The 25,506-nt window shown below is 45.4% G+C and overlaps 2 long non-coding RNA genes across 13 annotated transcripts in view; both read left to right on the top strand.

Annotated features, from left to right (window-relative positions):
- The first annotated feature begins 2,743 nt into the window (after nt 1-2,743).
- On the top strand, nt 2,744-10,316 carry LOC103104402 (uncharacterized). 4 transcript variants are annotated; one of them, XR_008914708.1, is made up of 7 exons: nt 2,744-2,863; nt 3,213-3,390; nt 3,983-4,052; nt 4,882-4,969; nt 6,618-6,794; nt 7,872-8,406; nt 10,100-10,316. It is a non-coding gene; the product is annotated as an uncharacterized LOC103104402 (long non-coding RNA). The 4 variants fall into 4 exon arrangements; XR_008914707.1 differs by lacking the exon at nt 3,983-4,052 and having other exon boundaries at nt 8,252-8,406; XR_008914705.1 differs by lacking the exon at nt 3,983-4,052.
- A 1,800-nt stretch (nt 10,317-12,116) lies between these two features.
- Nucleotides 12,117-25,506, top strand: part of LOC130453588 (uncharacterized) — a 31,866-nt gene continuing 18,476 nt past the window's right edge. For 7 of the 9 annotated variants that reach the window (XR_008914697.1, XR_008914692.1, XR_008914695.1 and 4 more), the window contains exons 1-8: nt 12,117-12,239; nt 12,551-12,724; nt 15,024-15,160; nt 17,948-18,125; nt 19,621-19,756; nt 21,378-21,555; nt 23,075-23,318; nt 24,629-24,806. This is a non-coding gene — a long non-coding RNA (uncharacterized LOC130453588). The remainder of the gene's footprint in view (nt 12,240-12,550; nt 12,725-15,023; nt 15,161-17,947; nt 18,126-19,620; nt 19,757-21,377; nt 21,556-23,074; nt 23,319-24,628; nt 24,807-25,506) is intronic. The other 2 variants (XR_008914693.1, XR_008914696.1) reach the window with 2 other exon arrangements.

Raw genomic sequence — 25,506 nt, 5'->3', positions numbered from 1 at the left:
GCCTCAGAAAAAGACATTGCAGAGAGACCCATGGTCTCTACTCTAGATTTTAAGTATGGAACTTGGACTAAACTAACCAGACGGTTGCTGGCTTGCCGAAATGCATTAGACTGGCAGTGTTCTTGTCATAGAGGGAGGAGGCTGTTTGACTAGGTGCCTGAGCTGGGGAAGGATGTAGGACAGGAATCTGACAGGGCTTGGAGGTTTGGGTGGTCTGGAGGCTCGAAGAGATCTCAGACATCATCTTATCCAAACTCCTCATTGACAGAAAGGGCTAAGTGAAGTGAAGAAGAGGGGACAAGTTTGGTTTAGGTTACAGAGCCAGGAAAGGAAGGGGGGAAAGCAGGTCCTTTCCCTGAGGATCCTCTTGTCTGCCAAGCTAGCTGGCTTATATCTTGGCAGCTACCTCTTCTGAGATCAAAGCTTCATGGACTCAAGTTGCCTCAGAATCAGGTGGAGAAATTCCCCATAGAGCCAGGACTTCTGCCAGACTTCAGTCATCGAGGAGAAGAGATCAAGTAAGGGGTTCGGATCAGGCTCTAAAGAAGCGACCATCCCTGAATTTCTTTCATTTAGGAAAACAGGGATTTGAACATCCCACTCTTAATCCTGGAACCTCCTTGAACATATTCCTTTGATTTAGAGGTAAAAGCTCAGTCAAGGTCCATTTTGCTGATCTCAGAGAATTCCTTCTCTGGAGTCTCAGCTTGTTGAAGGAGTTCTTGGACATGAGAAATGGGGTAGAGAGATGGGCATAGATGGGTATCATTAAGCGAATAGGGATCAAGAAAGGCTTGGTAGACATGAGTTGAGTGCCATTTGGGCTTTCAATAATCACATGGAAAGTGAAGAACATGAACTGAATGAAGGTGGGAATTGTGAGTTGTTTAAAGGAACCTCCTTATGTTATGGAAGGATCCTTAGGGAAAGCAGGGTGGGGATGAAAGCCTGAGTTAATACCCCCTAGATCAGAGTAAATGTGGCACTTCCATGGCCTCATTGAGCCAGTCTGTGGGGCTTTCTCCAACAAGAAGACTGAACTTGCCCCATCTTGATGACATCAGCTCAAGGACATCTCTCACTAACATTATCTTCATGATTCCAAAAAGGTTGAAGAGGGAAAGATGACGGCAGAAGCAGTACCCAGTCCAATTTGTAAGGAAAAATGGGAGCAGGAATATGTGAAGGCAACTTCCCCAGGAGAGCTTTAATTTTAAGTATTTCATCAACAAGCCCAAAACTTCATCAATTGTTGTAGTGAATATAATTAAGGGAAAAAACCCAAAATATGGGCATTGGGTCTGCATATTTCCCCCTACTGTCTGATCAAGGATCCATTTAAATAGGGATGGAAGAGAAGAAAGGACACACACACATACGCAAATATTCGCACTGACACAGGGATAGATACAGGTTTTCACAACAGATTCATACACACTCCTGTACCGCTAAATTCAATCATTTAAAATTTTTTCATACATATCCCTCAGGAATCTTAGAGAGAAGACTACAGGGAAGTGTCAAAAGGGCCTTGAGAAACATCTGCCTGAATTTCAAGGAGAGATTAAGATGTCAAAGGTAAAGGAATTGAGCGCTAATTCCTTTGGAAAAATTCCAAGGAAGAAGTCACTAGAAGGCTAAGAACACATCATCCCCTAAGCAGGATCCCTGTTTATCTGGTTATTTGGACACTGAGGAGCACTCAGCCATTCTCTCCTCCCCCATATATTCCGGCATTGCTGTGTTTTCTTTATGGATTCATATTAGGAATTCTCCTCTATTCCCCCTTGTTGTCCAGAATTCAGCACTGACCAGTCCTTTCTAGGCATTAATGATTCCCTGTGAGATCTATGAAACCAATTAGTATGAAAACTCTTGTATTTGGGATGCAGAGATTCACTGTATGCTCCCTTAGGAAACGCCATATGATTATTTGACTGTCCTTGTTCATATACATAAGTCCTCAGGTAGCTTCAAACTCTATATGAGTCCTGCACCAGTGAGAGCTGATTCCATCCAGATTCCGCTTCCTGTGGTCCACATATTGCCTCTTTACTCCTATATGTGAGGAATGAGACACTGTCTGTAGACTCCAAAGGAGTCTTCCAAAGCCCATCCCACAGAGAGAAGCAGAATCCTTTCAGGTATACAGAGAGGAGAGAAGAGAGCCCATATATAAATCAGAGAGGGGAAGATAAAGCTCTATCTATCTGTCTGACTATCTATCTATCTATCTATCTATCTATCTATCTATCTATCTATGTATCTATCTATCTATCAGGAGAGAATATATATAGATATATAGGAAAAGAATCTGTGAGTACCTAGATATGGAGGAGCAAAAGGGATGATTGCTGATGTTCATGAGGACCGAGGTTGTGTAAGTCCTGGAAATGAATTGCTAGAAACAGTATAAGTAATTCTGGAGAGGCATAATGAGGGGGCAGCCTGAGGATGTAGGAACATGAATATATTCTCTTTCCTCAAACACAAGAGATGTCACACATTCTCTGCATTTTAATACATTCAAATTTGCCTTTATACAATATTTGATTCCAGAGTCATAGGGATGTGGAGAGAACATATATCAATGAAATGAGCCTGATCTCTCTGTATATAGGGTTATATGGTTAAACTCTGAGGTCTCCCAAGCAAGAAGGGGAGGGGGAGATGCAGAGATCCCCTTGATGAGAATAGTCTGATGACACAAAGACCCCATTACATCATAATATGCTGACTGCAGGGGGCAGGGTCATAAGAGGCAGCAGAGGTGTAGGGATGGAGACAGCCCTGGGACTCTGGCCATCCATCACATTCACTGTAGTCATCTCCCTTCTTGACAGACTCCCTGGAGAGAACAGAAGTAAGGAATTTCTATTTCCTCTCACCCACCTGAACTAGCCCAACCCGTTGGGGCCCCTTGTAGCATTGATTATGAGGAAAGGGAAAAGAAGGTGGTAAGGGGGAATGATAGATTGAAAATGGAGCCTGAGAAGGTTGGAGTGAGAGAGGTACGGACTGCTGGCAAAGAAGTTAGTGGGATTCCCAGGGGTAGACCATGGAGATTGGGGTAGGGTAGTTGGGAGAAGGACCCCTGCCTCACCAAGATGGACACTAACATCACTGCCCACTACATCTCTGATTGGAGGGATTAACAAGGGGAGGGTCTGGCAAGCCAGAACTCATCTTCTCTTGTCTGCTTGTCCTCCTAGGGCTGATAATGGATGTCTGAGAGGTGAGAAAGGTCCAGAAATTTACCCAAAGGCCACTCTGAGGATCAGTTGGCAGAAAATTGGTCAGGAAACACAAGCCACAGACTGCTAAATCTAGTCCCCAAAGAAAGAAAAGATCCCTGCTCATCACTCCAGTACCATAGCTTTCCATTCTGAGGTGAGACAGTCTCTATAGGATGGGGGACACCTGTGGCTCTGGAGGAAAGTCCAGGGAGACCGTTGGGCTATGGGAGGCTTTAGTCAGAATTAGCTGGATGGGAGCTGGACCATCAAAAAGCATTAGACTAGCAATGTTTTTGTCGTAGAAGGAAGAGGCTTTGACTGGGTGAAGGGAGCTGGAGAGGCAATGACAGAGAGGAGTCTGAAAGGGCTTGTATTTGTAGTTTTGAGTGTAATGGATGGTGGAAGAGATCTCAGAGGTCAGCTTGTCCAACCTCCTCATTAACAAAAAAGGCTACATGAAGTGAAGAAGAATGGAGGAGTTTGATCTATTTTACACAGCCATGAAAGGAAGGGGCAAAAGCAGGTCCCGAGTCCAGGATCCGGTCTGCCAAGCTACCTGTCTTACATCTCGGCAGCTACCTCTTCTGAGGGCCAAGCTTCATGCACTCAGGTTGCCTCAGCAAGAGGTGGAGAAATTCCCCATAGAGCCAGGACTTCTGTGAGTCTTCAGTCATGGAGAAGAGATCAAATAAGGGGTTTGGATCAGCCTCTGGAGAAGTGACCTTCCCTCAATTTCTTTCATTTAGTAAAACTGAAACTATCACATCCCACTCATACTTTCTGGAAGCTCCTTGAACATTTCCCTGGGATTGAGAGGTAAAACCTTAGAAAGGCTCATCTTGCTAATCTCAGAGAATTTGTCCTCTGGAGTCTCTCAGTTTTTTGAAGGAGTTCTTGGACAATAGGAATGGCATAGAGATGGGCAAACATGGGTATCAAGGAGGGAATGGGGATCAAGAAAGACTTGGTTGACATATGTTAAGTACCTTTCAATAATCACATGGAAAGTAAAGAACATGAACTGAATGAATGTGGGAATTGTGAGTTGTTTAAAGGAACCTCCTTTTGCTATAGAAGGATCCTTGGGGAAAGCAGGGTGGGGATGGAAGCCTGAGTTAATATCAGGGTAAATGTGGCACTTCCATGGATTCATTGAGCCAGTCTGTGGGGCTTTCTCCAACAAGAAGACTGAACTTGCCCCATCTTGATGACATCAACTCAAGGACATCTCTCACTAACATTGTCTCCATGATTACAAAAAGGTTGAAGAGGGAAAGATGAGGGCAGAAGCAGTACCCAGTCCAATTTGTAAGGACAAATGGGAGCAGGAATATGTGAAGGCAACTTCCCTAAGAGAGCTTTAATTTTAAGTATTTTATCAAGAAGCCCAAAACTCCCTCAATTACTATAGTAAATAAAATTCTTAAGGGAAAACAAAATCCAAAATATGGGTGTGGGGTCTACATATATCCCCCTACTGTCTGAACAGGGATCCATCTAAATAGGGATGGGAGAGAAGAAAGGACAAACACACACAAATATTCACACTGACACAGGGATTGATACAGGTTTTCACACCAGATTCACACACACTCCTGTACTGCTAAATTCAATCATTTAAAAAATTTTCATTGATATCCTTCAGGAATCTTGGAGAGAAGACTAAAGAGGAGTGTCAAAAGGGCCTTGGGAAACATCTTCCTGTATTACGAGGAGAGATGAAGAGGCCAAAGGTAAAGGACTTGAACAGGTTGATTCCTTTGTAAGAGTTCCAAGGAAGATGTCACTGGATGGCTAAGAATACATCATCCCCTGAGCAGGATCCCTGTTTATCTGGTTATTTAGAAATGGAGGAGCACTCAGACATTCTCTCTTCCCCCATATATTCTGGCATTGCTGTGTTCTCTTTATGGATTCATATTAGGAATTCTCCTGTATAACCGCCTTGTTGTACAGAATTCAGCACTGACCAGTCCTTTCTAGGCATTAATGACTCCCTGTGAGATTTATGGAGCCAACTGATATGAAAAAACTCTTATATTTTGGGTGCAGCGATTCACTAGGTTGTCCCCTGGGAAGCGCCATATGATGATTCACGTGTGCTTCTCCTTGTTCACATACACCTGGTAGCTTCTATCTCTATATGAGTCCTGCACTGGTGAGAGCTGATTCCATCTAGATGCCTCTTCCTGAGGTCCACATATTCCCTCTTTACTCCTATATGTGAGGAATGAGACACTGTCTTTGGACACGAATGGAAGTCTTCCAATGCCCATCCCAGAGAGAGAGAGAGAGAGAGAGAGAGAGAGAGAGAGAGACAGAGACAGAGACAGAGACAGAGACAGAGACAGAGACAGAGAGAGAGAGAGAGAGAGAGAGAGAGAGAGAGAGAGAGAGAGAGAGAGAGAGAGAGAGAGAGAGGAAGCAGAATCCTTTCAGGTATACATAGAGAGAGAAGTCAGTCTCTCTCTCTATGAGTCAGAGGAAGACAAATCTCTATCTATCAAGATAGAATATATGTAGATATATAGGAAGAGAGAGAGAATCTGTGAGTGCCTAGACATGGAGGAGGAGGTGAAGGGATGATTGCTGAAGTTTCTGAGGACCCAGGATATGTACTTCCTGGAAATGAATTTATGGAACCAGTACCCAGGGGACTTGAAAACCTTAATATATTCTCTGTCCTCATAACACAGGAGATACCATACATTCTCTGTATTTTCATACATGCAAAATTACTTTATAAGATATATTAGAGACTCCAGAATCATAGGAATATATAAAACAAATATTTCAATGAAAAGAACCTGATCTTTCCATATATGGGAATATAGGGCCAAACACTGAAGACTCTTGAGCAGGAATGGGAAGGTGATGATGAGAAGATACCCCTGATGACACAATAACCCCAATACATCATAATATGCTGACTGGGGGTGGTGGTGTTATAAGAGGCCCTAGAATTGTAGGGATAGAGACAGCCCAGGGGCTCTGGCCATCCATCAGAGTCTCCCTCTTTACCAGGCTCCCTGGAGTAAGCAGAAGTAAGGAATCTCTATATGCCCTCACCCTCCTAAAAAATCCAAACCTCTAAGAGTCCTTTTGTAGCATTGATGATGAGGGAGGGGAAAGGGGGGTGGGAACCGAAAATGGAGCCTGAGAGTATTGGAGTGAGAGGGGTAATGACTCTTGCCAGAGAGGTTAGTGGGATACCCAATTGAGAGACCATACAAATTGGTGTAGGTTTGTTGGAAGAAGAACCACTGCCTGACCAAGGTGGGCACTGACATCTCTGCTCACCAAGTTTCTGCTAGGAGAGGTAAGGAAGACAAGGGTCTGGCTTGACTGGACTCATTTCCTCTTGTCTGCTTGTCCCTGTAGGCCTGCTAATGAATGTCTTAGAGGGGAGAGACGTCAGAAATTTATCCAAAGGCTACCCTGAGACTCACTTTTCAGAAAATACATCAGGAAACAAAAGGGACAGATGGCGGAATCCACTCCCAAGGGAAAGAAATTATCTGTGCAGGTCATTCCAGAACCATGCCATTACATTTGGAGGTGAGACATTCCCTGTATTATGGGGGCACCTGTGGCTCAGGAGGAAGATCCAGGGAGATTCATGGGCTTTGGGAGGCCTTAGGAATAGAACATGGGCTGAACTAGCTGGATGAGGACTAGACCATCAAAAAGCCCTAGACTGGCAGTGTTGTCATAGAGGGTAGAGGCTGATTGCTTGGTTGAAAGAAACTGGGAAGTGATATATGGGAGAACTCTGAAGGGGTTTACAGGTTTGAGTGACCTGGAGGCAGGAAGAGATCTCAGAGTAAATCAGTTTCAATCTCCTCATTTGAAAGAAAGGGCTAAGTGAATCCAAGAGGAGGACAGGGTTTTGTTCTGGGTTATAGTACAACCAGAGATTGAGAAATTCAGGTCCTTAGTCCATGAACTCAAGAGCCAAGCTTCTTGTACTCAGGTTGGCTCTATGGGGAATTTCTCCACCTGTTTCTGAGGGAGTCTTCAGTCATGGAGAAGAGATCAACTGATGAGGGGCTTTGGATCAGGCTGGGGTAGATGTGACCTTCCCTAATTTCTTTCATTTAGGAAATAAGGGATTTTCTCATCTCCCTTGTACTTTCTAAACCCTCCTTGTACAAGATCCTTGGTTGTACAGGTAGAAGCCTAGGCAAGGTCCATCTTTCTGGTCTCAGAGAATTCCTCTCCTAGAGTATAAGCTGCTGAAGGAGTTATCTTGTGCATTAAGAAAATGGGGTAGATGGGCAAAGAGGGGTACCATAGAGTGACAAGGATCTACAAAGACTTGGTAGACATGGGCTGAGTGGATTCTGGGCTTTCAATAATCACAGGGAAAGTGGAGATCACAGACTGAACAAAGGTGGGAATTGCAAGCTGTTTAAAGAAACCTGCTTGGGCTGCAGAAGGGTTCTAGGGGAAATCAGGGTAGGGATGGAAGCCTGCTGAATCACAATCCCTGCTCTAGACCTCATCACCCCTATATTTCCCACCCAGGCTAATCTGGGAAGTTCCTCCAAGCAGGGCAGAAGGCTTCTACTACAACCTGCAGAGGTCATCCTTATGGCCAGTCTCTCTTTAACATTGTCTCTCTGTTGCCAGCAGCCTGAAGACAAAGATGAGGCCTGAAGCAGGAGTCCAGTGCAGTTATTTGTAAACATGGGGCCAGGGATATGAGAGAGCATCCTCCCAGGAAGGCTAAAGGCCCTTCTTAATAGGCCCACCCTTATTCCTACAAATACTCTAGTTAACAGAAATCTAAAAGAAAGCACAAAGCAGAAGGTGTCTCCACTCCAACCTGACATCTTCCAACCTGCTACCATGGATCCAACAAATGTTGCAGTGCAGCATGGGATACTCCCACATAAACCCCACCCAGCCCCTCAGCCAGCCACACACCCAGAGAAGACACTGCCATGCTCACATGCAAATTCTTGTTCCCCCAAATCACTTCATAAAATGTTGTCATCCCCATCCATTGGCAGTTACGGTGGCAGAAGCCCAAAGGCGGCCCACAGAGGCACTTTCAGATACACATGCCTGACTGAGGCAGAAGAGTCATGGCAACCCAAGGCAACACAGGCTGGCAATATTCATTCCTATGGAATGCGATGGTGGAAGAGTCAGACATCTCTCCTCGGTGAGCTTCCCTTCTTTGCTTATTGAGCCTGAATGAGTGCTCCCCCATTGGCCCTGCCCAGCCCTAGACTGGAATATGAGAGGAGGGTCTCCTGAAGAATGGTATTCTGAATTCTCTGCGGCATTCCCATGCTATTGAGATCTGAGCACTCCCGCGTGCTCTCTAGGGATTGCTGATTCCTTATCGGGTCCCCTTACAGCCCCCCAGAAGCCCCTAGATTGGGCAGCGGCCATGTTGGAGGCCTCGTGCACCAGAACCCAGCGGGCCCAATGGGGTGGGCTTTTGAAGGGCTGACGCAGGGACGTGTGGACACACAGCAGAGGGGCCCCGGGCAGCAATAACGGTGCCTGTGCCTCCCTCCGTCCATGCCGGGCTCCCGGGATGGCCACAGTGTGTAACAGCCCCGCACCAGGCCACTTGCAGCAGCAAAGGTGGGAGCGAGGAGATGAGCCGCAGTGGGTGCGTGGGGAGCCTCCTGGAAGCCCACGCGGCGGAGCCGGACGGGGGTGGGGGTGGCGCGAGAGGAGCTGAGGCCACGCGGGTGGGGTGATGCCCTTTGGGGGCCAATGGAGGGGGGGGAGTTGACGCAGGAGCCCTACAGAATGTCCAGGCGCTGACGTCACAGGCCATCAGCTCCCATCAACTCTGAGCGGGGGAGGGGCGCCTAGCCAGGGCTCGGCTCCGCTAGGCTACGGCTCCCCCTCTGGCTGAGAATGGCTACTGCACAGGAGACAGATGCGGGGAACCGCCCAAAGCCCAGCCCAGCCTCAGCTGCCTCAGCTGGGAGACCTGTGGGCAAGGGAGCACAAGCTGAGGACCTGGGACAGCTCCCAGGGCAGGGAAAAGGTCCAGGACTGGTTCCTGGAGACCTGTCACAGCCCCCCGGAAGGAGGGCACGTGTGGCTCTGGCGGGGGGTTGGGGGGGGGGCAGGGACACTGTGAAGTCAAGAAGTAAGGCAGGGGCTTGGCCAAGGCTCACACAGACTGCAAAGGGCCAAAGACGGCCTGGGAGCCTGCCAGGGTAGCTGCCTTTCATCTCCTGGGCTCTGCTTCCACTGAGAGCCAAGCTAAAGTGGCCCAAATTCCCTGCAAGCTACTCCAGCACAGCTGCTGAAGAAATTTCCCTCAGAGCTAGGGATGCTGGCAGGCTTCAGACTGGAACCTGGCCTAAGGGAGGGACCAATCACTCCCCTGGCCTTTGGGTCAAAAGGGGATGGACAGCCCCCAAGATGAGCCTGAGCACAATCCCTTGGCTTCTCCACTTGTGAAATTGGGATGACTCAGAACTGACTCCATTTGGGCTCTCCTTCAACATTTCCTGAACCTTGTAGGTAGCAGGCTGGGCAAAGTCCTTTTCTCCTGCCCTCAGACAATTCTCTCTCTGGGAGGGGGACTGCTATGTGTGTGAAGGAGGGCCTTTGACAGTCCAAATGGGGTAGAGGTGGTCAAGAGTTGGCCAAAGGATCAGAGAGCCTTGGAGTGGGTGGAGGGTGGGGGCAGATTGACAGGACTTCATTGGTGGGAAGCAAGCTGGAGATGATGGACAGAGAATAGAGGTGGGAGATTGTCAGCTGTACAAAAGGTCCTGCTTGGGTGGCAGAATGGTGGGGGATGCAGGGTGGGATAGGAGGAAGCCTTCCCAATAACAAGCTCTTGACCACAGCTCATTGTGCCCTTTCCTGTTCCACCTTAGACAAGTCTGTGATGTTCTACCAGCCAGAGGGAGAGCGCTTATCCCCCAACATGCACAGATCATGGATATCTCTCACTGACCTTGTCTCTCTGCTTCCACAAAGACTGAAGAAGAGCAAGAATTAAGAAGCAGGAGCCCAATTCAATGTAGCATTGGGGCTCAGAGTATAGGGAACAGCTTTCCCTGGAGGGCAATAAATACTTCATCACCACCCAAATTGATTCCAGCAAGCAATTCTGTTCATAGATATCTAAGGCAATGCACACACAAAAAGGAGTGGACACAGTGTACCCCCCCCCTCAACCAGGTCTGATCTCTTCTCATTGATAACCATTGATGCCCAAGGGATGGGATGGAAGTAGGCCAATAGATATCTAAGGCAATGCACACACAAAAAGGAGTGGGCACAGTGTACCCCCCCCTCAACCAGGTCTGATCTCTTCTCATTGATAACCAGTGATGCCCAAGGGATAGGATGGAAAATGGGCCAGAGACTCAAGACTAGGAAGAAGACACACTGCACACACTCCTGTACCCATAAATACAATCATTTCCTAAAGAATTTTTTCATCCATATTCATTCATAATCATGCCGAGGAGGCAATAGAAGGAGTTCCATTAGGACCATGAGAAATACCTGTCTGACCTGTCCACAGAAAGGAGTGGACACAATGTGCGGGGCCCCATCAACCAGTGATGCCCAAGGGATGGGACAAAGAGAGACTCATAGTAAAACCCTCCCACACAAACTCCTGTACCCACAAATACAATCATTTCCTAAAGAATTTTTCATTTATATCCATTTGTAATAATGGGGAGCAGACAGTAGTAGAGATTCCTACTACTATTAAGAAACAATGATTTTTAGGGTAGTCAAAGGAAAAACACATCGAGTATATTCATTCTTATGTAAAATCGCATGGAAAAAAGATGGTGGAAAATTCAAACAAATCTCCAAGTTGAGAAACACTGCCTTCCCTAGTTATTTAAACTGGAAGCAGGCCACCATTTTCTGTCAGTCCACATATTCAGATATTGATACATTCCACTCATACATTCCTATTATGAATTCTTCTCTACAGTCCTTTGCTAGTGTTATGTGAGAATGCAGATTTCCTGTCTGCACATGGATGAATCCATTTGACTTGACAGATTCTCCTTAAATATTCCCATAAGCAAGGACATGTTCAGTGTCTCAACTTATGGTATTCTCCCTTGTGAGCCATGGGTATGATACATGAGGACACAAGGACTCCTGCATAAGAACTGGATTAACGGGGGCTCGTTCCATCTAGCTTCCTCCTTGAGTTGATTCACATTCTTTTGCAAAGACACACACTCTGCAGACAGCCATGGGAACCTTTAAATATCCTACCTTAGGCAGTGGAACATGCAGATTATATTAAGCATTTAGGGAAATGAGAGGAAAAATCATGTATGGAAAGAGGGGCTTGAGAGACAGACATACAGACAGATGGAGAGACAGAGACAGAGACAGAGACAGCGACAGAGAGAGAAGGTAATCCTTCACAAATGTTCAAGGAGAGGGAATACGGATGTATGCTCACACAAACACATAAGACGAGATGCTAGAGGGCGAATGTGGGGATATTTATATCCATAGCAACAGAGAGAATGATGGATGAGGTGGATGTGTCAAGAGAAAGAGTAAATAAAATAGAGGAGAGGATAGAAAGAATATCTGAGAACTCCTGCAGGGGAATGAAGAGAAAAGAGGGCAGGAATTATCTTCGGGTGTGTTTATTAATGGTTCTCATCAATGGGAGCTGTGAAATATTTTGTTTGGACATAAGTATATTCTGGATCAGAATCTAGAGACAGGAATAAAGAGAATATGTTACTATATAAACAAAACGGGCCCACTCTTTGTGTATATAGGACTATACAGCCAATCACTGAGGGCTCTTGAGCTCGAAGGAAAGGGGAAAATGCAGAGAAGGCCCTGCCATGAATAGTGTGAGGACACAAAGACCCCATTACATCATAATATGCTGAGTAGGAGGTGTTATAAAGGGCAAGTGGGGCAAAAAGATATTGAGACAGACAGCCCAGGGGCTCTGCCACTCTATCATGGTCCTGTGGTCATCTCTATTCTTGACAGTCTCCCTGGAGAGTAGAAGTAAGAGAACCCCACCATTCCACTCACTCTGGAACAAAACGCCAAAGCCTAGGCACCTAGGAGCCTCTTGTGGAGGGGAGAAAAAAAGGAACTTGGGAGGGGAAAAGGTAGAGAGGAAGTGTGCCCCGAGTGTGGAGATGTGAGCAGGATGCCCAGTGAGAAACAATGGAGACTTACTGTGGGCAGGGTGTTTGGTAGAAGGATCACTGCCTGTTCAAAGTGGACAGTGACATCCCTGCCCACCAGGTCTCAGTGGGAAACAGAGTCTGTCTAGCCTGTACTCATCTCCACTTGTCTGCTTGTCCCTTTAGGACTGGGAATGCTTTTCTGAGAGGCCAGAGAAGCCAGGACTTGCCTAAGAACATCCTGAGAACCAGTTGACAGAAAAGTGGTCACAAAATACAAGCCAAAGACTGCTGAATCTACTCCCTTAGAAGGAAATGATCCCTGCTGGACCCACCAGAACTATAGCTTTCCATTCTGAGGTGAGACAGTCCCTGTAGCATTTTGGGGGGGCACCTGCGGCTTAGGAAGGGAAGGTGCAGAGAGACCCATGGCCTATACTCTTGGCTTTAAGCATAGAACATGGCCTGAACTAGATGGATCGTGGCTGGTCCACCAAAAGGCATTAGACTGGCCGTGTTTTTCACAAAGAGGGAGGAGGCAGTATGACTGGGTGACTGAAGCTGGGGAAGGATGTAGGACAGGACTCTGAAGGGGCTTTGAGGTTTGGGTGGCCTGGAGGCTGGAAGAGATCTCAGAGGTCATGTGGTCCAATCTCCTCCTTTGATAGAAAGGGCTAAGTTTAGTCAAAAGGGGAGGTGTGTGGCCAGGGTTACAGTACAGCCAGGAAGCTTTCCATTCTGAGGTGAGACAGAACCTGTCAGATGGGGGACACCTGTGGCTCAGGAGGAAGGTCCAGGGAGACCCATGGGCTATGGGAGGCTTTAGTCAGAACTGCCTGGATGGGAGCTGGACTATCAAAAAGTATTAGATTGGCTGTGTTTTTGTCATAGAGGGAGAAGGCTGTTTGAGTGGGTGAAGTGAGCTGCAAAGGGATGTAGGAGAGGAGTCTTAAGGGGATTTTAGGTGTGAGGCAAGGAGCCTGGAAGAGATCTCAGAGTTCATCTTGTCCAATCTCCTCATTGACAGAAAGGGCTAAGTGAAGTGAAGAAGAGGGGAGGAGTTTGGTTTACTTTACAAAGCCAGGAAGAGAAGGGACAAAAGCAGGTCCCGAGTCTAGGATCCTCTTATCTGCCAAGCTAGCTGGCTTACATCTTGGCTTACCTCTCCTAAGAGCCAAGCATCATGCACTCAGGTTGCCTCAGCATGAGGTGGAGAAATTCCCCATAGAGCCAAGACTTCTCTGAGTCTTCAGTCATGGAAAAGAGATCAAGTAAGGGGTTTGGATCAGCCTCTGGAGAAGTGACCTTCTCTGAATTCCTTTCATTTTGGAAACCAGGGATTTGCACATCCCACTCCTTTCTGGAAGCTCCTTGAACATTTCCCTGGGATTTTGAGGTAAATGCCTAATAGACAAGATCCATCTTGCTGATCTCAGAGAATTCCTCCTCTGCAGTCTCTCAGCTTGTTGAAGGATGAGTACTTGGACAATATGAATGGGATAGACATGGGCAAAGATGGGTAACATGGCGGGAATGGGGTTCAAGGAAGACTTCATATACTTGGGTTCAGTGACATTTGGGCTTTCAATAATCACATGTGTAGTGAAGAACATGAACTGAATGAAGGTGGGAATTGTGAGTTGTTTAAAGGAACCTCCTTGGGCTATAGAAGTATACTTGGGGAAAGCAGGGTGGGGAAGGAAGCCTGAGTTAACAGCCCCTAGTTCAGGGCAAATGTGGCACTTCCATGGCTTCATTGAGCTGGTCTGTGGGGCTGTCTCGAACAGGAAGAGGGAATTTGCCCCATCTTGAAGAATTCAGCTCAGGGACATCCCTCACTAACATTGTCTCCCTGATTCCAAAAAGTTTGAAGAGGGAAAGATGAGGGCAGAAGCAGTACTCAGGCCAATTTGCAAGGACAAATGGGAGCAGGAATATGAGAAGGCAACTTCCCGAGGAGAGCTTTAATTTTAAGTACTTCATCACCAAGCCCCAAACTCCAGTAATTACTGTAGTAAATAAAATTCTTTTTTTTAAACATTATTTTATTTGATCATTTCCAAACATTATTCATTGGAAACAAAGATCATTTTCTTTTCCTCCCCTCCTCCCACTACCTCTCCCATAGCTGATGTGTGATTCCACTGGGTATCACATGTGTCCTTGATTCGAACCCACTTCCATGTTGTTGGTATTTGCATTAGAGTGTTCATTTAGAGTCTCTTCTCAGTCATATCCCCTCAACCCCTGTAGTCAAGCAGTTGCTTTTCATCGGTGTTTTTACTCCCACAGTTTATCCTCTGCTTGTGGATAGTGTTTTTTAGATCCCTGCAGATTGTTCAGGGACATTGCATTGTCCCTAATGGAGAAGTCCATTACGTTCGATTGTACCATAGTATATCAGTCTCTGTGTACAATGTTTTCCTGGTTAGTAAATAAAATTCTTAAGGGAAAACCCAACAGAAAAAATGGGTGTTAAATAAATCCCCCTACTGTCTGACCAAAGATCCATCGAAAAAGGGTTGAGAGAGAAGGTAAGAGACACACATACTAATATTCACACCAACACGGTGATAGATACAGGTTTTCACACCTGATTCACACACTCCTGAGCCCCTAAATCCAATCATTTAAAATTATTTTCATTGATTTCCTTCAGGAATCTTGGAGAGAAGAATAAAGGGGAGTGTGGAGGAGAACTGAGGAAGCCAAAGGGGAATGGAGTTGAGCACATCGATTCCTTTGGAAAAATCCCAAGGAAGAGATCAGAAGAAGGCTAAGATATATCATCCCCTGGTCAGGATCCCTGTTTATCTGGTTATTTAGATGTGGAAGAGCACTCAGCCATTCTCTTTCCTCACATATTCCGGAATTGCTATGTTGTCTTTATGGATTCATATTAGGAGTTCTCATCTATACCCCCTTGGTGTCCAGAATTCTGCACTGACCAGTCCATTCTAGGCATTAATGACTCCCTGTGTGACCTATGGAGCCAACTGGTATAAAAACTCTTGTATTTGGGGTGGAGAGATTCACTGTATTCTCCCTTGAGAAGTGTCATATGATTATTCCAGTGTGCTTCTCCTTGTTCACATACATCAGTTCTTGGGTAGCTTCTATCTCTATATGAATCCTGCATTGGTGAGAGCTGATTCCATCCAGATTCCTCTTCCTGTGGTCCACATATTCCCTCTTTACTCCCACATGAGAGGAATAAGACACTGTCTGTGGACACCAATAAGAGTCTTCCAAAGCCCATCCCAGGGAGAAAAGAAGCAGAATACTTTTTGGCATACAGAGAAGAGAGAGAACCCCACATATAAATCAGAGAGTGGAAGATAAAGCTCTGTCTATCTGCCTGGTTATCTTTCTGGTTATCTATCTATCTATCTATCTATCTATTTATTTATCTATCTATCAGTCTGGAGAGAATATATGTAGATATATAGGAAGAGAGAGAATCTCTGAGTGCCTAGAGATGGAGGAGGAGGAGGAGGACAAGGGTTGATTGCTGAGGTTTTTGAGGACCTAGGATGTGTAAGACCTGGAAATTAATTGATAGAACCAGTATAAGTAATTCTGGAGAGGAATAAGCAGGGGGAAGCCTGAGGATTTAGAAATGTGAATATATTCTCTTTCCTCATACCCAGGAGATTTCATAAATTCTCTGCTTTTTTATACACATAAATGTTCCTTTATTTTTTGCAAACTAATTATTATTTTTTGTATACTTTATTTTTTCATTGTAAGTTATTTATTTAGTGAATTTAGAACATTATTCCTTGGTTACAAGAAGCATATTCTTTCCCTCCCTTCCCTCCCGCCTCTCTTCCAGTAGCTGACTCACAATTCCAGTGGGTATTACATGTTTGCTTGATCAAAATCTATTTCCATGTTGTTGATGTTTGCATTAGGATGTTCATTTAGAGTATGCATCCTCAATCATATCTCCTTGACCCATGTAATCAAGCAGTTGTTTTTCTTCTGTGTTTCTACTCCCACAGTTTTTCCTCTGAATGTGGACAGGGTTCTTTCTCGCAGATCCCTCCAAGTTGTTCAGGATCACAACATTGCCACTAATGAAGAAACCCATTACATTTGATTGTACTACAGTGTATCAGTCTCTGTATACAATGTTCTCCTGGTTCTGCTCCTCTGACTCTGCATCAATTACTGGAGGTCATTCCAGTTCACATGGAATAGCTCCAGTTCATTTTTCCTTTGAGCACAATAGTATTCCTACACCAACTGATACCAGAATTTGTTCAGTCATTCCTCAATTGAAGGACATCCCCTCATTTTCCAATTTTTTGTCACCACAAAGAATGCAGCTATCAATATTCTTGTACAAGTCTTTTTCCTTAGTATCTCTTTTGGGGTACAAACCCAGCAGTGGTATGGCTGGATCAAAGGGCATATAGTGTTGTCGTTCCCTTTGGGCATAGTTCCAAATTGCCTCCAGAATTGTTGGATCAATTCACAACTCCACCAACAATGCATTAATGTCCCAACTTTGTCACATCCAATCCAGCATTCATTGCTTTCCTTTGCTGTCATGTTAGCCAATCTACTAGGTGTGAGATGATGCCTCAGAGTTGTTTTGATTTGTATCTCTCTGATTATGAGGGATTTAGATCACTTTTTCATGTGTTTATTAATAGTTTTGATTTCTTTAACTGAAAATTGCCTAATCATGTCCCTTGCCCATTTATCAATTGTAGAATAGCTTGATTTTTTTGTTCAATTGATTTAGCTCTTTTTGAATTTCAGTAATTAAACCTTTGTCAGAGGTTTTGGTTATGAAAATTGTTTCCCAATTTGTTGCTTCCCTTCAAATTTTGTTTGCATTCTTTTTTTTTTACGAAACCTTTTTAATTTAATGTGATCAAAATTATTTATTTTACATTTTGTGAGTTTTCTAGCCCCTCCTTGGTTTTAAAATGTAGAGAATAGATACATCAACAAAATGGGCTGGATCTTTCTGTATATAGTTATATGGTCAAATACTGATATCTCTCAAGCAGGAAGGGAAGGAGGAAATGAATAGATCCCCCTGATGAGAATAGTCTGATGACACAAAGACCCCATTACATCATAATATGCTGACTGGAGGGGGCAGGGTCATAAGAGGCAGCAGAGGTGTAGGGATAGAGACAGCCCTGGCACTCTGGTCATCCTTCACAGTCACTGGAGTCATCTGCCTTCTTCACAGACTCCCTGGAGAGAGCAGAAGTAAGGAATGTCCATCTCCCCATACCCTCCTGAACAAGCCCAACCCCTTGGGGACCCTTATAGCATTGATGGTGAAGAAAAGTGGGAAAGGAGGCAGGGATGGAGATTACTGAAGTAAAAATGGGGCCTGAGAGTGTTGCAGTAAGAGAGATGCTGACTGCTGACAAAGAAGTTAGTGGGATACCCAGTGCTAGACCATGGAGATTGGGGTAGGGTTGTTGGGAGAAGGGCTTCTGCCTCACCAAGATGGTCACTGACATCAATGCCCACCATATCTCTTCTTTGAGGGATTAACAAGGGGAGGGTCTGGCAAGCCAGAACTCATCTTCTCTCATCTGATTATCACCTTAGGGCTGCTAATGGATGTCTGAGAGGGGAGAGGGGTCCAGAAATTTACCCAAAGGCCATTCTGAGGATCGGTTGGCAGAAAAGTGGTCACAACACACAAGCCACAGACTGCTGGATCCAGTCCCATAAGAAAGAAAAGATCCCTGCCCATCCCTCCGGAACAACAGCTTTCCATTCTGAGGTGAGACAGACCCTGTAGGATGGGGGACAGGGGGACACCTGTGGCTCTGGAGGAAGGTCCAGGGAGACCCTTGGCCTATGGGAGGCTTTAGTCAGAACCAGCTGGATGGCAGCTGGACCATCAAAAAGCATTGGAGTGGTAGTGCTTTTGTCACTGAGGTAGGAGGCTGTTTGACTTGGTGAAGTGAGTTGCAGGGGGATGTAGGAGACGAGTCTGAAGGGGCTTCTATGATGGAGAATGGAAGAGATCTCAGAGGTCATCTTCTCCAACCTAATCTTTTGACAGGAAGGGCTAAGTGAAGTGAACAAGAGGGGGGAGGAGCTTGTTCTAGGTTACACAGCCAGGAAGGGAAGGGGCAAAAGCAGGTCCTGAGTCCAGGATCCTTTTGTCTGCCAAGCTAGCTGACTTACATTTTGGCAGCTACCTCTTCTGAGAGCCAAGCATCTTGCACTCAGGTTGCCTCAGAATGAGGTAGAGAAATTCCCCATAGAGCCAGGACTTCTGTGAGTCTTCAGTCAATGAGGAGAAGAAAAGGGGTTGGATTAGCCTCTGGAGAAGTGACCTTCCCTGAATTTCTTTCAGTTAGGAAAACAGGGATTTGCACACCCCACTCCTATTTTCTGGAACCTCCTTGAACATTTCCCTGGGATTTAGAGGTTAAAGCTTAGGCAAGGTCCATCTTGCTGATCTCAGAGAATTCCTCCCCTGGAGTCTCTGCTTGTTGAAGGAGTACTTGGGCAATAGGAATAGCATAGAGATGGGTAAGAATGGGTACCATGGAGCAAATGTGAGTTAAGAAAGGCTTGGTGTAGACATGGGTTGAGTGCCATTTGGGCTTTCAATAATCACATGGATAGCAAAGAACATGAACTCAATGAAGGTGGGAATTGTGAGTTGTTTAAAGGGATGGACCTCCTTGTGCTATAGAAGGATCCTTGGGGAAAACAGGGTGGGGAAGGAAGTCTGAATTAAGAGCCCCTAGATCAGGGCAAATGGGGCCACTTCTAAGGCCTCATTAAGCTGGTCTTATGGACTATCTCAAACAGAAAGAGGGGATTTGCTCCATCTGGAAGAGATCAGCTCAAGCACATCTCTCACTAACATTGTCTCCCTGATACCAAAAAGGTTGAAGAGGGAAAGATGAGGGCAGAAGCAGTACCCAGTCCAATCTGTAAGGGCAAATGGGACCAGGAATATGTGCCCAGGAGACGTTTTTAATTTTAAGTATTTCATAAAAAAACTCCAAACTCCCGCAATTAAATAAAATTTTTAAAGGAAAACCCAACCCAAAATAGTTGTGGGGTCTATATATATCCCTCTACTGTCTGCCTAAGGATCCCTCCAAAAATGGATGGGAGAGAAGGCAGAAGACATACACACAAATATTCACACTGACAGAGAGATAGGTACATACAGGCTTTCACATCACGTTCACACACACTCCTATAGTCCTAGATTCAATCATTTAAATAAAATTTTCATTGATATCCTTCAGGAATCTTGGAGAGAAGACTAAAGGGGAGTGTCAAAAGGGCCTGAATTCCTTCTTCCTGAATTAGGAGGAGAGATTAAGAGGCCCAAGGCAAAGGAGTTCAGCATGTTGATTCCTTTGGGAAAATTCCAAAGAGGAGGTCAGTAGAAGGCTAAGATACATCATCCCCTGAGCAGGATCCCTGTTTATCTGGTTATTTAGACATGGAGGAGCACTCATTCTTTCTCTCTTGCCCCATATATTCTAGCATTGCTGTGTTGTCTTCATGGATTAATATTAGTCATTCTTCTCTATACCTCTTTGTTGTGCATAATTCAGCACTGACCAGTCCTTTCTAGGCATTAATGTGACTCCCTGTGGGAAACATGGAGCCAATTGCTTTGAAATCTCTTGTATTTGGGGCGCAGAGATTCACTGTATGGAAGTGTCACATGATTATTCCAGTGTGCTTCTCCTTGTTCACATACATCAGTCCTTGGGGAGCTTCTATCTCTATATGAATCCTGCTTTGGTGAGAGCTGATTCCATCCAGATTCCTCTTCCTGTGGTCCACATATTCCCTCCTTACTCTATATATGAGGAATAAGACACTGTCTGTGGACACCAATCGGAGTCTTCCAAAGTCCATCCCAGGCAGGAGAGTAAAAGCAAAATACTTTCAGGAATACAGAGAGGAGAGAGGAGAGAGGAGAGCCCATTATATAAAGCAGATAGAGGAAAATAAAACTGTACTAGTCTATTTATCTGTCTATCTTTCTATCTATCCATCTATCTGTCTGTCTGTCTGTATGTCTGTCTATCCATCTATCAAGAGAGAATATATGTAGATATATGGGAAGAGAGAGAGAATTTATGAGTACCGAGACATGGAGGAGGAAGAAAAGGGTGATTGCTGAGGGTTCTGAGGACAGAGGATGTGTAAGTCCTGGAAATGAATAGAGAGAACCTGTATAATTAATGCTGTAGAGGGAAAAGAAGGGGATAGCCTGAGGTCTTAGAAAGCTGAATATATTCTCTGTCCTCATAACACAGGTAATGTCATACATTCTCTGCATTTCGATACACACAAATGTTCTTTTATACACTGTGTGAGAGACTCCAGACTCATAGGAATGTGGAGAGTAGATATATCAATGAAATGGGCATGGTCTTTCTGTATATAGGGTTATACACTCACACATTGAGGTCTCCCAAGCAGGCAGGGAAGGGGGAGATGCAGAGATCCCCCTGATGAGAATAGTCTGATGACACAAAGACCCCATTACATCATAATATGCTGACTGGAGGGGGCAGGGTCATAAGAGGCAGCAGAGGTGTAGGGATAGAGACAGCCCTGGGGCTCTGGCCATCCATCACAGTCACTGTAGTCATCTCCCTCCTTGACAGACTCCCTGGAGAGAACTGAAGTAAGGAATTTCTATCTCCTCTCACCCACCTGAACTAGACCAGTCCCTTTGGGGCCCCTTGTGGCACTGATGGTGAGGGAGGGGAAAAGGAGGAGGCAGGAAAAGGGGATGATGGAATGAAAATGGAGCCTGAGAGTATTGCAGTGAGAGGGGCACTGACTTCTGTCAGAGAACTTACTGGGATTCCCATTGCTAGACCATGGAGATTGGGGTAGGGTTGTTGGGAGAAGGGCTTCTGCCTCACCAAGGTGGGCAGTGACGTCAGTGCCCACCACATCTCTGATTGGAGGGATTAACAAAGGGGAGGGTCTGGCAAGCCAGAACTCATCTTCTCCTGTCTGCTTGTGCCCCTAGGGCTGCTAATGGATGTCTGAGAGGGGAGAGGGGTCCAGAAATTTGCCCAAAGGCCATTCTGAGGATCGGTTGGCAGAAAAGTGGTCACAACACACAAGCCACAGACTGCTGCATCTAGTCCCAAAAGAAAGAAAGGATCCCTGCTCATCCCTACAGAACAACGGCTTTCCTTTCTGAGGTGAGACAGACCCTGCAGGACAGGGGACACCTGTGGCTCAGGACAAATATCTAGGGAGATCCTGGGAGGCTTTAGGCATAGAACGTGGGCTGAACTAGCTGGAAGGGGGCTGGCCCATGAAAAAGCATTAGACTGGCAGTGTTTTTGTCATAGAGGGAGGAGGTTGTTTGGGTGAAGGAAGCATCAGAGGAATGTAAGAGAGGAGTCGGAACGGGTTTGTAGGTTTGACTCAAATGGAGCCTGGAAGAGATCTCAGAGTTCATCTTGTCCAACCTCCTCACATGACAGAAAGGGCTAAGTGAAGTGAAGAAGAGGGGAGGAGTTTGATCTATTTTACAAAGCCAGGAAGGGAAGGGGCAAAAGCAGGTCCCGAGTTAAGGATCCTCTTGTTTGCCAAGCTAGCTGGCTTACAGCTTGGCAGCTACCTCCTCTGAGAGCCAAGCATCCTGCACTCAGGTTGCCTCAGCATGATGTGGAGAAATTCCCCAAAAAGCCAAGACTTCTCTAAGTCTTCAGTCATGGAGGAGAAGAGATCAAGTAAGGGGTTTGGATCAGCCTCTGCAGAAGTGACCTTCTCTGAATTCCTTTCATTTTGAAAACCAGGGATTTGCACATCCCACTCCTTCTTTCTGGAAGCTCCTTGAACATTTCCCTGGGATTTAGAGGTTAAAGCTTAGGCAAGGTCCATCTTGCTGATATCAGAGGTCTCTTCCCATGCAGTCTCAAATTGTTGAAGGAGTACTTGGACATTAGGAATGGGATAGAGAAGGGCAAAGAACAGGTATCATGGAGGGAATGGGAGTTAAGAAAGGCTTGGTAGACATGGGTTCAGTGCCATTTGGGCTTTCAATAATCACATGGATAGTGAAGAACATGAACTGAATGAAGGTGGGAATTTTGAGTTGTTTAAAGGAACCTCATTTTGCTATAGAAGGATCCTTGGGGAAAGCAGGGTGGGGAAGCAAGTCTGAATTAACAACCCCTAGATCAGGGCAAATGTGCCATTTCCATGGCCTCATTGAGCCGGTCTGTGGGGCTATCCTGACCAGGAAGAGGGGATTTGCCCCATCTTGAAGAGATCAGCTCAAGGGCATCTCTCACTAACATTGTTTCCATGATTCCAAAAAGATTGAAGAGGAAAAGATGAGGGCAAAAGCAGTACTCAGGCCAATTTGTAAGGACAAATGGGAGCAGAAATATATAAAGGCAACTTCCCAAGGGGAACTTTAATTTTAAGTATTTTATCAACAAGCCCCAAACTCCAGCAATTACTGTAGTAAATAAAATACTTACGGGAAAACAAAACTCAAAATGTGGGTGTTGGGTCTACATAAATCCCTCTACTGTCTGACCAAGGATCCTCTACTGTCTGACCAAGGGGATGGAAAGAAGGAAGGACACACTCATACAAATATTCACACCTACACAGAGATAGATGCATGATTTCACAGCAGATTCACACACACTCCTGTACCCCTAAATTCAATCATTAAAATTTTTTTTCATTGATATTCTTCAGGAATCTTGGAGAGAAGACTAAACGGGAGTGACAAAAAGGCCTTGAGAAAAATCTGCCTGAATTACAAGGAGAGATTAAGAGGCCAAAGGCAAAGGAGTTGTACTGGTTGATTCCTTTGGAAATATACCAAGGAAAAGATCAGTAGAAGGCTAAGATATATCATCCCCTGAGAAGGATCCCTATTTATTTGGTTATTTAGACGTGGACGAGCACTCAGCCATTCTCTCTTCCCCCATATATTCAGGTATTTCGGTGTTCCCATTATGAATTTATATTAGGAATTCTCATCTATACCCTTTTGGTGTCCAGAATTCTGCACTGACCAGTACTTTCTAAGCATGAAAGACTCCATGTGTGATCTATGGAGCCAATTAGTATGAAAACTCTTGTATTTGGGATGCAGAGATTCACTGTATTCTCCCCTGGGACGTGACAAATGATTATTCAAGTATGCTTCTCCTTGTTCATATACATCAGTCCTTAGGTAGCTTCTATCTCTATATGAGTCCTGCATTGGTGAGAGCTGATTCCATCTAGATTCCTCTTCCTGTGATCTGTACATTCCCTCTTTACTGTCATATATGAGGAATAAGACACTGTCTGTGGACACCAATAGGAGTCTTCCAAAGCCCATCCCAGGGAGAGTTCTGGAAGCTGATTCCTTTCAGGTATACAGAGAGGAGAGAGAAGGGATGATTGCTGAGGGCTGTGAGGACACAGGATGTGTAAGACCTGGAAATGAACTGATAGAACCGAAATAAGTAATTCTGGAGAGGAATAATGAGGGGGCAGCCTGAGGACTTAGAAATGTGAATATATTCTCTTTCCTCATAACCAGGAGGTTTCATACATTCTCTGCATTTCGATACACACAAATGTTCTTTTATACACTGTGTGAGAGACTCCAGACTCATAGGAATGTGGAGAGTAGATATATCAATGAAATGGGCCTGGTCTTTCTGTATATAGGGTTATACACTCACACATTGAGGTCCCCAAGCAGGAAGGGAAGGGGGGGGGGATGAAGAGATCCCACTACAGAGAATAGTCTGATGACACAAAGACCCGATTGAATCATAAAATGCTGATGGGGGGCAGAGTTATAAGAGGCAGCAGAGGTGTAGGGATAGAGACAGCCCTGGGGCTGTGACCTTCCTTCTAAGCCACTGTAGTCATCTCCCTCCATGAAAGACTCCCTGGAGAGAGCAGAAGTAAGGAACCTCCATCTCCCCTCACCCTCCTAAACAAACCCAACCCCTTGGGGCCCCTTGTAGCATTGAATGTGACGGAGGGGAAAAGGAGGCAGAGAGGGGGAATGATGGATTGAAAATGGAGCCTGAGAGCATTGGAGTGAGAGGGGCACTGACTGATGGCACAGAGGTTAGTGGGATGTCCATAGGTAGACCATGGAGATTGGGGTAGGGTTGTTGGGAGAAGGACCTCACCAAGGTGAGCACTGACATCACTGCTTACCACGTCTCTGCTTGGAGAGTTTAACAAGGGGAGGGTCTGGCTAGGAAGAACTCATCTTCCCTTGTCTGCTTATCACCATAGAGCTGCTAATGAGTGTGTAAGAGGGGAGAGAGGTCCAGAAATTTTCCCAAAAGCCACTCTGAGGATCAGTTGGCAGAAAAGTGGTCACAAAACACAAGCCACAGACTGCTGAATCCAGTTCCAAAAGAAAGAAAAGATCCCTGCTCATCCCTCCAGAACAACAGCTTTCCATTCTGAGGTGAGGCAGTCCCTATAGGATGGGGGGAAACCTGTGCTTCATGAGGAAGGTTCAGGGACAGGCATGGGCTATGGGAGGCTTTAATCAAAACCAGCTATGGCTGGACATTTAAAAAGCATTAGAGTGTCAGTGTTTCTGTCATAAAAGGAGGTGGCTGTTTGACTGGGTGAAGGGAGCTGGAAAAGCAATGACAGAGAGGAGTCTAAAGGGGCTTGTAGATTTGAGTCTAAAGGAGCTTATATCTCAGAGGTCACCCTGTTCTGTGTCCTCATTTGACAGAAGGGGCTAAGTGAAGTGAATAAGAAGGGAGGAGTTTGATCAATTTTACACAGCCATGAACGTAAGGGAGAAAAGCAGGTCCTGCATCTAGGATCCTCTTGTCTGCCAAGCTAGCTGGCTTACATCTTGGCAGCTACCTCTTCTGAGAGCCAAGCGTCTTGCACTCAGGTTGCCTCAGAATGAGGTGGAGAAATTCCCTATAGAGCCAGGACTTCTGTGAGTCTTCAGTCATGGGGGAGAAGAGATCAAGTAAGGGGTTTGGATCAGTCTCTGGAGAAGTGACTTTCCCTGATTTTCTTTCATTTAGTAGAACTGAAACTAGCACATTCCACTCATACTTTCTGGAAGATCCTTGAACATTTCCCTGGGATTTAGAGATAAATATTAGGCAAGGCTCCTCTTGCTGATCTCAGAGAATTCC

Source organism: Monodelphis domestica, chromosome X (assembly GCF_027887165.1).
Source record: "Monodelphis domestica isolate mMonDom1 chromosome X, mMonDom1.pri, whole genome shotgun sequence".
NCBI classification, from domain to species: domain Eukaryota; kingdom Metazoa; phylum Chordata; class Mammalia; order Didelphimorphia; family Didelphidae; genus Monodelphis; species Monodelphis domestica.
This window is presented reverse-complemented; position numbering and strand designations above follow the sequence as displayed.